The sequence below is a fragment of the Anticarsia gemmatalis genome, chromosome 16, assembly GCF_050436995.1.
Source record: "Anticarsia gemmatalis isolate Benzon Research Colony breed Stoneville strain chromosome 16, ilAntGemm2 primary, whole genome shotgun sequence".
Lineage (NCBI taxonomy): Eukaryota > Metazoa > Arthropoda > Insecta > Lepidoptera > Erebidae > Anticarsia > Anticarsia gemmatalis.
In genome coordinates this window covers 1784772-1800604 of record NC_134760.1, presented here as the reverse complement: position 1 = coordinate 1800604, position 15833 = coordinate 1784772, and the positions used below count along the sequence as shown (strand labels likewise).

Sequence of the window (15833 nt, the reverse complement as noted above, 5' to 3'; positions counted from 1 at the left end):
TAGTTTTACGTCAAACCCGGGCAAGTTATTGACGCTAGGTGGATAGAAAAATAAATAAAGTTTCGTTTCCCGATTTTACGCATGAAATACTGAATGAATTTTGATAGGATCTACAAAATACAATAGCTTTGAAACTTGCTGTAAAATTTTGAAACAGTGAATCGTAAAATAGAACTAGGATAATAATTATTATTGAAAAAATGTTATCAAGTGATCAACATTTTAGGCGGTTTTCAATCAATAAATAGAGCGATTCTCAAGGAAAGAAAGTTGGCCGTATGTTCGAAGAATAGTTTTAAAGTTGACAGATATAATTTATAGAAAACTGTCAAAACTTAATCATTCATTCGAGAAATACGTAAATAAACATCCCTAAACAAAAGCCCATTAAATATTGACGTAACCCGTAGGCCAGTCCCAAAATATTACTAAACTACAACGCAACCGCGAATGACGTACCATTTCTAACCCCAAGCTTTGGCGGCCATCTTACCCCAAACGTCAATCAGACGCTTCCCGCCATTTCTCACTGACAGCCAACGGAAGGAGGTAACTTTTTAAAATATAGAGTGCGAATGTAAATCTGGGTGTGTATTGATGATTCGGTTTTCGTTTCGATTTGAGGGTGTGTTTTAAATTGAAATGTCTATTTTATTTATAACGTTTTTATTTGTTTGTTTTGGAATTTAAGAAGTCGTATGGACAGTTACAAGTTATTTCAATGAGAAGAAACAGTGACCAAGTTTAAAATTACTAAAATTAGGCTTATTTTTGGACATAGAAGTAACTTATTACTAAGAAAAGTTAAATAAGGACGAATTTGACCTTTTAGTCCATTAGTTAGTACCTATTATGTAAAACAATGAAAGATTTTCAGTATATTTTGTGAAAACTTATTTTCAATGTGTACTTTACCCCTTATTTACCCTGTCGTCTTTTTTAAACAAAGGCGTTTTCTATTAAAGTAAAATGGATTCATCGTTTGTGTATCTTTATTTTTTTTAATTCATATAGACTTGCACGAGGGTGTGTTGCCGACAGCCTAACGGAACAACGGTGAGTGACATGCGGTATCGTCGCTAACGTAAAACGAAACGGAAATATGATTTTTTAATAATTCCTTTTTTTTAAAAACGTTTTCTGATTTTTGTTGTGACGTTTAAGGCTGAATGAGTTTGACAGTTCGTTTTTGTATTTACTGTAAATATGTGTGTAGTTCTCGTAACCTGCGATACCGGCTGTCCTGTATGGATGTGAATGAAGCAAAGGAAGTTTGTAAGGATCGAACTAAGTGGCGTTCTCTGGTCTCTGCCTACCTACACATGTGGGAAGAAGGTGTGATTTTATGTATGTACGGTATCTTGCAAGATTAAAAGACTCTTAAAATAATAAAGAAAAAAAATAAGTATGTACGGTAGATATTTTACTGTTTTCCTACATTTATGTTTCATGAGTATAAAAATAGGGAGTGCTGAAACAGTTATTTAGGGTAAAAGCACCATTTCACGTTCAATATACCGAGAAACGGTTGAAACAAAAAGACGTCGGAAACGGAAACGCGATCGTTCGGATTTCGAATCGACTGCTAATTCGTGCGCGGCGAGATCAAAGCCCACCGCCGACCAATTACGGCGCGGCGTGTGCGCAGCGAAACGCACCAGTTTGAATTACGTTCTAAAAGTTTAAGTTATGAGAAGTTATCGTTTATTGATTTCTTCCTTTACTGTACGATGTAATCGTGACCTGTATACATATTTACTAGGCAATTTTATTACAACAACTACCTAGTGGTTCGGCGTGACTCAACCCCTGCATATTTTGACAAATAAGCCTTATTTACTTCTCGTACCAATTATCTACCTTATGAGCTGTACAGAAAACGCCGTACACGTAGCTGAATACTGGGCTGGCAGTGTATAGCAAGACAGAAAGTGTCATACATTATTTTAAATATTAATACTATAATTTGTTTGCCATCGACACGCTAAGAAGAAGAATTATCTACCAGTGATGTTTTTGAGAAATTTGCTATAAATTTCGGTACATCATTTTATGATAAGGATTACCAAGCTTTTGAGTATTTCTTGGGTATTTAGCTCTTTCTAATATGAACGTATATGATGAATATTTAGTTACTGATAAATTACATTTATGAATAAGCTGTCAGTATTAACAGCGTAACTAACCAGATATTACGTATATGAAAATAGTTATAAAGTAAATATGATAGATTTATTGCCTGACATAAAGACTAGTAAGGAGAAATATTTGCACATGTAATTGCGTGTTGGTTTTACTAGAATATGAGAGCACGGCAGACTTAAATACGAGATCAATCGTTCAATATTACCCATTTTCATTTAACCCGTACCTACGGTTTCACAGCCAGGTTCGCAAAACGAATGTTGACAAAAACAGGCACCGGCCTTTTAAATGCTCTTCTAAGCACGTAGACGCTTAATTCAACTACCACTAAGCGGCCACCCATCCATAAAATGATCGCGGCAATGCTTGCTCCACCCACAGATCATTTAGCGACTTTTGAGCGCAACTAGTTACAGCACCTTTTACAATATACATACACAGCTCTTCACAGTAAGATTGTATCATCAAAAGCTCAAAATAAACATCGCTGGCGCTTCCATTTGTACCACAGACCAACACAAGTTGCAACTCTCAGCAATTACACAGTTGCACCAGATTAGATATTACAATATGACGTAACACAAAATTAACGGACGGACTATAAATGTACGGTGCACCCTGCAGTTTCCTTGCGTTAATAACTTTGCTTATATAACTTGCTTCCTACTAAACTTAACCATTGAATTTGTTCTTTGGCGTGGTATTTAGATTTAGGAGTAAATGTGAGTGGAACTGTTGTAGTCTAATGAAGGATTAAAGTCCAACTTTAGAGAGTCTTGGCTCGACTTATCTAGAATTAAATTGATAATATTGTGTGTATTTCTAGAAAAAAGAACTTGATTCAAACAGGCCACCTTCAGCTGCAAAATCCTGTGGGTCACTGATGTTCTAAATTCCGAATATTGTATACTTTCTTCAGCCTTGCATGCAAGGCTCTCAACTAAGTTGTTGGACTGTAACGATATGATTTTCCTATAATGTTCGGTAAATAATCTAGTGCTGTTATGTTAGTTAGTTAGTGTTTATTATGAGTTTAGAAACTAAAAAATGAACTTAATTCGGAAATTGTTAATGTATATTTCACGTTTAACAGGAAAAGATAGACACTAAAATGGAGCTTAAAATAACCGTACATTAACAATTGTACCTAACTTTATATCCGTACAAAAGTTATACTTCACAAAAACCATGAAATTCTTTCATAGAATCCCATAAGAACGACAATACATCATCGTTGCGTTTGCACGTACGACACCCAAGGGGCGAACTGGCATAAGCCAAAAATAACATAAACTGCGCTCAGTACTCTTGCTGTCTACTTTTATTTATCACCGACACTTGAAAGGCGACGGTATGAGTTGTGAGCACATTAGCAACTGAAGTAATGAGTGATTTTTTAAATAGAACGTTACTTTTGAGAAATTAGGCTTTTTGATGTTCATTAATACTGATGTCACGATAAGTGGTTTTAAGTTATCAAAGTTGAAGACGTAATGTATTAAGTCAGTATGATTTTTTGGATAAAGTGTTATTAATTTAATGTTGCCTAAACACTTTACGGCTTTTTAAATGTTTATAGTTTAGATTGACACATTTTTCCAATTTGTAATTTAGTTCTATATACCGAAACACAAATATATTCGCATGAAACAATGTCTTAAACTATTTTAGACAACAGTTTAAAATACATACATAAATACATAATATAACGCATGTTAAACGCAGGTGCAGGATGTACCACACAGATATAACACGAAATAGAGCTTCAGAACTCTGTGAGACAACAATTACTTGAAAATCCGAAGGTGCAGGCAGAGGTTTATGAATCACACCCACGAAAAGTATCAATATGAGTTCCATGTAATAGAGGGCGAGTTTAGTGCTACAACTTCAAAATAACATAGAAAATTCTAGTTCTTCACATTGACGTGTACTTGCTTGAATATGTGCGCTTCATACACTCACAGGAGAGTTGGTTTTTATTTTTACGATACTTTTAGTGCAAGCCGTTTCATCCTAGTGGAATCCCTAGCCGACTGCAAACGAAAGCCGTCTGTTTTACGTTTGATCCGACGCCGGACGTCGATAAACGGACTGTGAATGAATTGAGCCAGCATTTTTTTTATTTTTTTGGTATACGTACTTTTTGCTCCGAGATGATGGAATGTAGACGATTTTATGGTGTTCGGAAGTTCGTATGATTTAAGACCTTTACAAATCCTAGAGTTAAGAACTGGAATTTTTCAACTCCAAACTGTAATAAAATATTAAGAACCACTGAATTCTGAAATTTAAACTGTTTGAAAACTACGGTTTTGCTTAGCGCCTTCCTGATATATGCTTAGTGTGTATTTCAGTTGACAGTTAGTGTTCGTAAAATTAATAGCTATGAAGTACATTGCTGCTTTGGTAGAACATATTTACCACCACCATATTAGGAACGAACCAATGTACAACAGTGGCTATCAAATGGTCGACAACTGAGATACCCAACAGCATCCCAGGAGACTATACTTAACTAACCCTCGGTTTCTGAGTACATTTAGCGGTAGTTTATCTATTAGATTGCGTTTTTATACAAATTTTAACGCTATTGGATACATAAACTACCGCTAAATGTACTTCAGAAACTGGGCATAAGAAGTCTCTCAAACGATGACGTCACTCTGAGATAACGTGACAAATATAGGTGATGATTGATAGAGCATCGAATCTTGTACTTATCGGAGGGTAAGGTCAGAGGGAGAGGAAATGAACCTCGATAATTTTGTAATTAATCAATTTGTTTTAACTAGGTGAGGTCCGTCGTAGCGTAATTCTTTCTGTTTGTTTATTTATGATATGTTTTTTGGGTTTATTCGTTAATATAAATATTGATGAGTAAATTAACTTAATGTTATTTATAATGATTGTGCATTTTTAACAAGTAATTTTTTTCTTTCATTTGGTACAATTATATTTATTTTAAATTATAAAAAAAAGTATTTTTTTGTTGATATAAAAATCCTAGGGAAAGGATTTTTATGTAGAGACCTATAAACAGCACTTTTTTCGCCGCCTAAGAAATTAATTTAAACTTTTTCTAAAAAAATTTAACAATACACATGTAAAATAACAACACCTCCACAACAGACTTCACTTACTTATAAACACATTATATAAATAAACAATCTAATCATTAAAACTTCCCGATTCATACCACTATCTAAATAATAAAAGCATTGTAATGTAACCATTTTATTGAATTAACTTCCTGTTATGATTACTTATGATAACAATATAATGAATGACATAATATGACATTTGTAATGATATCATTCATCGTTCACATTAAGCTCTGAATGATTGAATGAATGGGCGATTGAACTATATTAAGAATGGTTGTCAATTTTGAATGAGTATTTTCTGCCAGCTTTTTCGTTTGTTTCGATGGCTATTATTATAAATTATCTTTACTCATGCCAAAAGTTACATAGAATCCATTCAGCAGTTTTATTTTATCCATAGATCTTCACAGACTTGCACAGTAATGATAGTCGTAAGATATAACGAATGAATGAATGTCATTACAGATTAGTTCAGTATACGATCATCATTCATATCGAACTGTGAATGAATGGATGAATGGTACTAGAGATTAGATTGATCAGTTATAACAGTTTGTTAATGTTAGTAAAGTTATACTTAGCTATGTTAAATATGTATGTTAACCTCAAAATATTGAAGTAATATTTATATTGTGTGGTTATTAATTTTGTCTGCGTATTGTTACTTAATGACGCTAAATGTACACTCTATACAATATACATGAGAAAGCTCAGCTTAAAAAGCATTCAGCAGTTTTCCATCTATAAGTTAACTGCAGAAAAGGTTGTTTATCTTGGTAATTGTTTCCAAATCGAGAAATATGTTTGGTTATACACTTTTCAACAGTTTCAAAATTTTTCAGAAATCAATATTTTAAAATAAAAATAGACCAAGATCAAGTACAGAAATAAAATCCATCTAAGTTGCCAGTTCACTTCAAACTCCATTTTTTGCCTGTTAATCACCAATTACGACCCCCGGGGGAGGTAATTACGGACGAATCTATTCTAGTCACAAAGCACAACTCAAATAGACACCCCTAAGCAATTCAAACTATTGTAAATCGTCACTTAGAGAGAAGTTTGAGACCGCCCCTGTCTGCCAAGTTTCGCTCGGAATTAGAATGAGTTGTTTTAATTCAGTACAAGACAAACGCATTTGCGGACTAACTGTATCGTTTGAGGGGAATTATTTCCTCATGGTGAATTTAATTTTTAAACACTTAATATATGACAAAATGATTTTGGTCATGAAGTATGAAATCAAGAATAAATAATATTTGAATACAACTAAGTCTGTAGTTTTAAGAAAAAATGAATACTAACTCTTAGTTGAAGGGAAATATAATTTGTAAAAAAAAATTGTACTAAATTTTGCCAATGTTTCATCTATTATTCTGAAAATTCGGACGTAGGAAAAGAATAAAATATATTATATATAACATATGAAACAGTTACCTACATACTATCAAGACCAATATAAAAAACAATACGTAACTTAATCCAACCATTATGTTTAAATCCTGATTTACAAACACTTTACTTTTTCAACAGACGCCTCATTATCTAACTTCAACTCCTTACACCTTTTTGCAACCTCCTAACAACCTAATTTAAAACCTAACTCAAAAACTAAGTCTAGACTTAAAACAGCAATAGTGGAAGCAGACGCGGTAAATAGTTATTTTAAGTTTGAGTTCTTGCAAGTGCGAGGGCCTGACTACACGGGGTTATTTTCGGCTGCAAAGAAAACGCAAAGAGCACTTAAGGATTCCACCAGTGTGCTACGTCTGTATTTAGAAACTAATACATTTTACAGACATCGGTGAATGCTTAGTACATTGTTTTAAGAGAACTATAAAACTGTATAGGTATCTCAAAAAGCGAAGAATAATGTGGTTAAAATTTTTACTTTCATTTTTTTACGATTTAAAAGTATACGAATCATGGCGGTAATTAACAAAGTTAAAGGTAGCGGTGTGCAAAATATGTCTACTTATAAAAATTTAGACATACTTATATTTTACGGACAACTTTAATTTTTTTTTACAATACTTCTAGTTATGGCAATTAGCATACTATAGCCATTGGATTGCTGACTATAAAGTCTTAGGGTCGATTCATAAGTCGGGAATTGAACCCGAGACCAAACTTTACTATTATGTAAATCAAACAAGCTTTGCATCTAGTTCCCAAAATATAACATAACATCACAAAATATTGCAGAATCGTGCTATCCACCCGAAAACCTTTTGTAACATTAGTCATAACAAAATGTAAGGTCACCCATTGTTTCTGTATGTTATTGTTACATACAAACATACATAACAAGCTGACCCTTACACTAATGTTGGTCAGCTCTTTGTTTCGTATAGTTTCGTTTTTGATACTTGATGTTGTGGCAGCTGCAGTCACTTGATACTTTAAATTATAATTTAGTATTATTAATAAATACTAGCGTATGCCCATGGCTCTCTTGCATAAATGTTGCAGTTGAAAGTAGCAGTTTGATCCCATTTTTATAAAAAAAAAACATTAATATTGTTTCGGTCATTTAGCTATGAAAGTATGACAGATTGACAGACAGACATTCGCATGCTTTCGCTTTGAAAATGAGGAGCGCGTGTGTAGTGCAGTATTTAATACGGTTGTTAAGTCGCTGCAACTGCACGGGTCATGGGTTCGATTCATACTTAGAACAATAATAGTAAAATGCCAAAACTTTGTTGTAGTACTATGCTTCCATTTTTTATGAATTTCTAGATGTCTCCGCGACACTTTATAGACTGGGAGCTGTCTTTATTATTTTGAATGTATGAATAAGGTAACGTTAAAAACTTAGTGTATTTCACCATAAAGAAAAGCCAGCAACAAACAGCATAATCAAAAAACCATTGTACTATTCAATACCTCATCATTGTCACAACTTCACCAATATTCGAACAACAGTATAGAAACTTTTCCTTTATTTCTTCAGAAAAAACCCAAATAGTCCTCAAGGGTATACCTGGCAACCAAGTGATTATTGAAGATGGACAGTGTTTGATAACTTGAAGTGGGATGTCTCGTGGGAAGACCCATGTCTTGACCAACAGTGGGACTCTGTGGGACGGGTCTAATTTTATTAATTTCCTATTCAGTGTCTTTTTAGGAAAGTATTTTTTAAAGTTAACTTACGGACGTCTACTTGATGGACATTTTGTATCGTACTAGCGGAAACGGTACCGCTCGCTTTTATTCGCTATTTCGACGTTTTAAGATATAATTTTTCGGACATTAGCCTTCGTTTCAGCTTTTTTTTTTAAATTAAACTATATTTTTATACAAAATTATAATAATATAATTTATAAATTAAAATATATATATATTGTGTCACACTATCGAATCGACGCCGACAGTCCATTTTTTTTTCTTATATTCTGGTATATGGCGCTTCAAACCCGTACTAATCAGTTTTCGAAATTGTGTATTAGATTGTCACTTGCTCTAACGGTGAAGGAAAATATCGTGGTTAAACCTTGAATGCCTAAAAGTGACCACTTAACACGTGACTTAACCAGCGTGGTGGACTTAAGGCCTAACCCCACCCTCTTCTGGGAGAAGACCCTTACTCTATAGAGGTACATAGTTTTAAAAAATACTAGAAAAGTAGATACTATTTCATTTAAACAATCTAAATAGAACATCTATGTACATGACTCTATTTTCTTCAATTCGTGGAACATAGTAAAGTAGGAAGCGTAGTAACACAGACATTCGCGCCGGATCGAACCCGCTACATTTCCGGATTGTGAACACATTGGGCGTTCCGAGAAACACATTGTGCTTTGTATCTCAGAGGAAACTTTAGATTTTGTTGTAAATGTATAATAATTTAGGTTAAAGATAAAATTAACTTGTGACAGTTTTTGATGATGCATAAAATCACGTTTTGTTCCCATTTGGTCTCTGCCTACCCATTGTTCCTGTAGGGGTAGGCAGACACTAAGGAACGCAACTACTAAGAGTACTACTTGTACGATCAATGCAAGGAAAATAAGAATCGTAACAAGTGAAGTTCTCTGGTCTTTGATTACACGAAAAACGCGTGATTTTATGTATTCAGTACTATTTCATCTTTACAGACTCTCATTAGGTATCTGCGAAAACTACAAAATAATTTGACGATGGAAAAGGCAGTCCCTAAATAAATAGACCCCTGAATAAATACCACAAAATAGTATACTTATTTTATCTAAACGTTCCCAATACAAACAGACCGTGATTAACTCGCGTATCCTAATTCGATAAATAGTTAATAAACAGTAAAGCGATTTTAATCCGCAATAATCAGTAACCACAAATTAGGTAGCCCACTTAACCAAAACTATTCGGAACAACGATTTCAATATATCAATACATAGTTAGTTTAGGCCGGAAGCAGAGATACGCGGACTGTGATTATATAAACTACTAATTATCATTATAAAATGTAAGTAATAGCACAGATAGAAACTGTATTTTCATTCAGTTTGTCCATGAGGACATCCATTTTTTAGGTAGGTACTTTAGTTAAGTAAATAGACTAGGTGTACCTTTTGCCTATTTTCCAAGAATATACTAGCGAGCTTTGACATGCACAGTTTCTAGATTATAATCTATTACTTTGTGTATGATTTATTTCTAAAATAAAGCAGCTGTATCACACAGGCCCACTTTAGCTGAATAAGTCAGAGTTACGATGATGTTAATTCAGAATTTTGTTTTTCTCGACGACAAACCTTGCTCACGAAGCTCACTGGAAGTAAAATTTTAGAGCTGGGAAAGTAAAGAGATCGTTTTTACATTTTCTCGTAAGTTAACTGTAGGGCAGTTCATACATTAGCGATAAAACCAATACCTTAACGTAAAAATTAACAACCACATTCATTGACATACCGCGACGAACAATGAACAATCATTTATTCAATCATTCTATCAAAAAACAACAAAAGCGCTTTCACAAATCGCTAATAAACCCGCTCTTCTATACCCAGTCCTCACGAGCTATCGTTACCGAATGAGGTGAGCAGTGCGAATGTTCGCTATAAACTATTTCCACTCGATTGCCCACGTCGAAGCCCGCTCGAATTGTTTTTACTTCTTCGTTACTGATTTTTGGGTGAGGCACCCTTTGGGCAATTTGTTTTTGGGGTTTAGTCGGGAGAATAGATATGGAGAATAGGGTTAGGGTATCTATTTGGTTATAAAGAAAGACTGAACTGAATACATTGAGGTTCATTCCAATTAGTAGTTGGGTAGAGTTAATCTTGTGTTTTTGAGTATAATTTACGTGTAAAGATATTTTAATAAAGTTAACTGAGACGTTTTTTTTGTCTGCTTCAGGAAGTTATTTACCATTGTTCAATTCAAAATATTTTTGGCGAGTTTATACATACATATTAAAAATGGGTACCGGTGGTTTTCAATTAAGGTATCAGTAAATACTACCCAAGATCTTTAAGCTGATTATAAACTTTGATACTAGGTGACTACTAACCATACGAAAAGTAGAATAATCCACTTAAATTGTAGTTCAGACCAGAGATATCACAAAGTGATTTAGAAATTTTGATACCTCTTATATTAACTCTATAAACATATTTCACCATAAAGGTGTCAAACCGCAACCATTTAGACCATCCGTACCATCCAACTACTTTTCATCCCCTATATTTTTCTACTTAGTTTTTACGTTCCAGTCCGAAGCCGTTTGAAAACAACCCCCTGCACTTCAAAGGGCCGTAAAATTGAGAATAGGGGGTTCTAAACTGACCCCTAATGGTATTACTATCACGGAAAAACTGCTAAACGAATTTTGACGGGCGTTTTGGAACTAGTAAGGGATAGTGAGGGCAGTTTGAAACATTACTATTTACCCTCTTCTATACTTATAAATAGATGAGGATTTGTTACTCTGTAATGCTATTGAGGCTAAAATGCTGAAAAGATCAAACGATTCGTGAATTTACTTAAAATTTAGACTATACAATGATTTTCCATAGTTAACACCTTTATAACTGCACTTTGTTGAAGTTTTTATACAAAAATCAAATCACAAGAAATGTAAGGTGGTTTTCTGTGACTTGAATTCAATGCAGACGAAGAGGCGGGCTATAGCTAGCATGTGAAATATAATTCTGTATACGCTCGCCTTTCGATTGAACGTTGGTATCTATCTCCGGTTTCTACTAAACCGATTTTGATTAAATTATATTATTATTGGAATTGGATAGATACATTTTATGTATTAGATAAAGTTCTACAAAAGTGGCACAGTTGTTGAAATCTTACAAATGAAGAAAAGCTAGTAATAATTACAAAACTCAAGAGTTTTACAACAAACTTAGAATAATAAATTATTATAAAGATATATCCATTTCACACTAATTTCCATGAACGGTCGGTGGTGTTGGTAGCAGCTCCTTATATCATCAATGATTTATACCAGACATAATTATATTGTTAAAACCATTTGGCGATTAAATAGAGTGGCCAGGAGTTTCTTGCCAGCTCTTCCCTTTTGGCCCTACCTTCCGAACTGGCGGTAAATTCACTCTCTGTATCATTGACTATCATAAGTGTCAGCATTTGACCTAAATGACTAAATGATTTGACTTTGATTTTGATTTTGAACAGCTAAGATCACTCTCACCTGTTTGTCAAAATTGATGCACCGATTTAGACAAAAGTCGGCAAAGCTATAAACTTATTCTCTTAGCTTGGTCACTTCTTTCGAATCATCCAAGCTCCGGGAAATATTTAAGTTTCCATTCAATGAAATCCTAATCTACATAAAAATACTTCTTAGAAGGATAAATAAGGAAGTTTTGAACTCCAAATAAATACTAAATCTGTACAGTTTAGTAACCGGTACACTACTGATAGTTTAAGAGTTAAGTAGTTGTGAGTGCGCAAGTGAAAGAAACTTCTTCCCGTAGTAATTTATTATTCTAGTTACGTAAATACAGTTTTAGAGTTGAAAGGTGACTCTCGCACACGTGCGGACGCTCGTTTGTTAAAATGCACACTAAATATAAATTAATTATAATTACAAAACAATCAGCCGATTTGTGTAAGATCAGCGGAATATCAACTAAGTGTACGTAAACCGTACATATTCCCAACCCGGAAGTAATAACAAAAAAAGTATTTATTAATTAATGAATGAGAATCACCCGTAGAAAGAAGAAATTGTTGAAATGTATAAACTAAAAATTCATAACAAAAACATTGGTTAATAAGTTTAGGTATCTAAAATTGAAATTGGATATCCGAGGCAGACTTCGAACAGGCACATTCAGCATCGACCGACGCCTCCGCTCGCGGCTTTGGATGCGGGCGTATGCTCCTCGAACGGGAACCGAACAACGTCTTTATCCCAGTAGTTGGTGTTACAGTCTGCACTTCGATGTCCTCGGTTGTACCCGTAGGGTTACTGATTTCACACGTATTGCGGTTGCAGTAACCATGTTTACTCGCCACCCATACGGCTATCGCCAATCCTACGATAGCCAGTAGTATATAGGAAATGGCATAATGGTGTATATCGTGCGTTGTTAACGTCGTCGGTGCAGGGAGTTGTTCATTGTTCTTTAGGGATCGTGACGTAGAACCAATGCCGGTTATAGCAGCGTCAAATTTGCTTCGAGGTAAGCGTAGCAGTTGCGCCGCATTTTCAGATATTAAGTTTGTCTGTGACCCTTGATCTAGGAGGCCTCGCAAAGTGACATAGTTAAAATGCACACTAAATATAAATTAATTATAATTACAAAACAATCAGCCGATTTGTGTAAGATCAGCGGAATATCAACTAAGTGTACGTAAACCGTACAAAATCCCTTATATAAGTAACAAAACATTAGCAGTTAATGATTTAAGTACGAACCGATGTCGTTGGTTTACCCTTTTAGGATTTAAACGTTCACTAATCACATGCTTTCAGCTTAACTCTAGAGTAATACTTTGAATAAACAGTATTTAAGCTTTAAAACATACATCCAAATATAACACGCCTATTATACCCGAAGGTTGTAGGCAAAAATGTATGAAAGAGACCACTTGGGTGTCTTGGGTCTCCCATTATCAAAGTTAGTCCCATTTAACGGGAGGCAAACTTGCTACCATTTAGATAATTAATAAATCGATAAATTTTTTCTGAATTTTAAAATAACAAATATTCATTTTTATTAATTCTCACCTGTTGTAACTGAAGGTACATAACTTCGTTACAGAGTCTATTGAGAAAATTCTTATCAAAGCTAGAAAACCTTTTCTTTATTAGACAATATTAACAAAAGCAATGAAAACGTATCAGTATATATTCAAACAGAAAATTTCACTGCAAACACAATAATCTACAGGATAAAACTCTCCTTTATTAATAAAACGATATTTCAGTATACGAAACAAAACAGATACACAAAAACAAAAATAATTTTCTCAATTTCCTCACAAACCTTCGGTAATACAAAATATACATTCTTTTGGAGCTAATAAACGCTTCTCGTGTTTCATCGGGCGTTTCCGGACATTGCTGAAAATTCCCGAACATGCCCGAACACTGGACCCGTTTCGATGCAATCAGACCTTTTACTGCTCTGATAGAAATACGGATGTCGTAAAATAAAAGGATTTTTGTTGGAAATGATAAAATTGTATACATTTGTATAAAATTGTATGTCTGTCTGTGATTTTCTTTGTCGATAGAGTTGTTTATTCAGTGCGAACTTATTCGTTAAACTATTGTTTGTTTGGCAAGACTAATCTACTAAACGACTAAGCTGATTTGAATGCCAAATTTTACCGTAATAACACTTTTATAAAGGAATTATTTACGATTCCCATTTAATTTTAAAAACCTTAAAAATAAGCAAAACTCGAATTATCATAATATTATATATATCATAAGTTTAAAGTAATAAAGAACATAATTTGTTCATCAACCTAATACTAAAATTCGTATCAAAACAAAAAAGGGTAAAAGTTAGAAGTAGTTCGCTAAGACACTCGTATTCTTAGGACATTCAAGGCACTTGTTAAAAGTGGGTCAGTAGAGTAGAAAGTTATAACAATAACGCACTCTCACGAGTTGTCTGAGGATTTAGAGATAAGATGAACACAGGTATCGCAGGTACAGGTACGATATGAAGACTTGTTATAACGGTAGAAGAAAACAATGTAAGGAAAACTTGCTTTGAATAAAGCAAGTTTAAAAGATGAATTAGGCAAGTTGTGTTAAATTTGAAAAAAAAATACTAATTAAAGATTCTGACTGCCTCTGTGGCGCGGGTCGTAGTGTATCCGACTGCTAACCACGAGTTCTCCTAGATTCGATTTTCGGGTCGGATAAATAACTATTTATTAGTCTTTTTCTAATTTAAATTAAATTATTTTTAATAGTAGTCCGGAGTCTGGTGTGGGTTGGCCCTTAGTACAAGGGGAATAACATTGTTAATGGCGAGACATGGGTGTATTTTATATGTATAATATTACGTAATGCATGTTAAGTGTGTTCGTTTGTGTTTCTCCTAAAACAATATTTTTCGAGTTTGAATTCACATTACCTTTTTTAACCCATTATTGTCCCACTGCTGGACAAGGGTCTCCTTACAAACGAAGGAGAGTTTAGGCCTTGAGCCCTATACCAAAGTACCTACTTATAACTAAATCTTCTACAAGAAATCTATAAAAACCAATCTTGCTCACTCGAATCAAATTCCGATACCCAAGGCAGTTGTGATTTGACGGGAAGGTTGGTTGATTTGAATATCATACAAATTCAAGCCACGTCCATACATGATGAATGAGGAGTTAGGACGGATACGGAATATATTTTTTCCTAGGATTTGTCAGTCGATAATGATGTGAGGTTATTTTATTCACTGCTCATGCGTCATCGTGTCAAGTTTTTAGGGTACCGTAGAAAATAGCGTGTAAGTTTTAGGTACTTAGTTGCTCAATTGGATTTTGATATAACGCAATTTGAAATATAACTAATTTGACGTAAGTAACAAAAAAACAACAGTGACTGATTGTTGTTTTTTAATAAACAAAAATTTCATGGAAGATATTTTTTCCACACTTACCTACTTTAAATTACGCCTAGTTCCCGTAAGAATAAATTAACTAAGAAATGCTGGTACCTACTGTCTTAAAAGATTCTTTGTTAAAATACAAAAATATGTATCTAAAATTAACAGAACTATAACTAAAACCATTTTTACGTGATAAGTTGAAACAGACACCGCAATACAGATTTGAATAATGTGAACTAAATAGTTACAAACGATGTATGTCATTCTCTAACACATAGAATTCAACATAAATGCTATTATTCTCAATGAACACAAATTCATTTCATTTGTAAAATCATATGAAACTAGAGCAAGCACATTGCAATTCGTTTATAAGGAAAACATACATCAACCCAAATTCAAAGTAAATTCATCTTTTATTTATGTAATACTAGCTTTTGCTCGCGGTCTCGCCTCTACTAGGATCAAATTTAACACACCACTAAAGGTTGTCTATATCGGTTCCGCCGTTTTGACGTAAAGGAAGAACAAACACACTTGCATATTA

General features: G+C 33.9%; 1 protein-coding gene across 1 annotated transcript in view; it reads right to left on the bottom strand.

Annotated features, from left to right (window-relative positions):
- Nucleotides 1–15833, bottom strand: part of LOC142979579 (uncharacterized) — a 189232-nt gene that overhangs the window by 87053 nt on the left and 86346 nt on the right. The window lies entirely within an intron of this gene.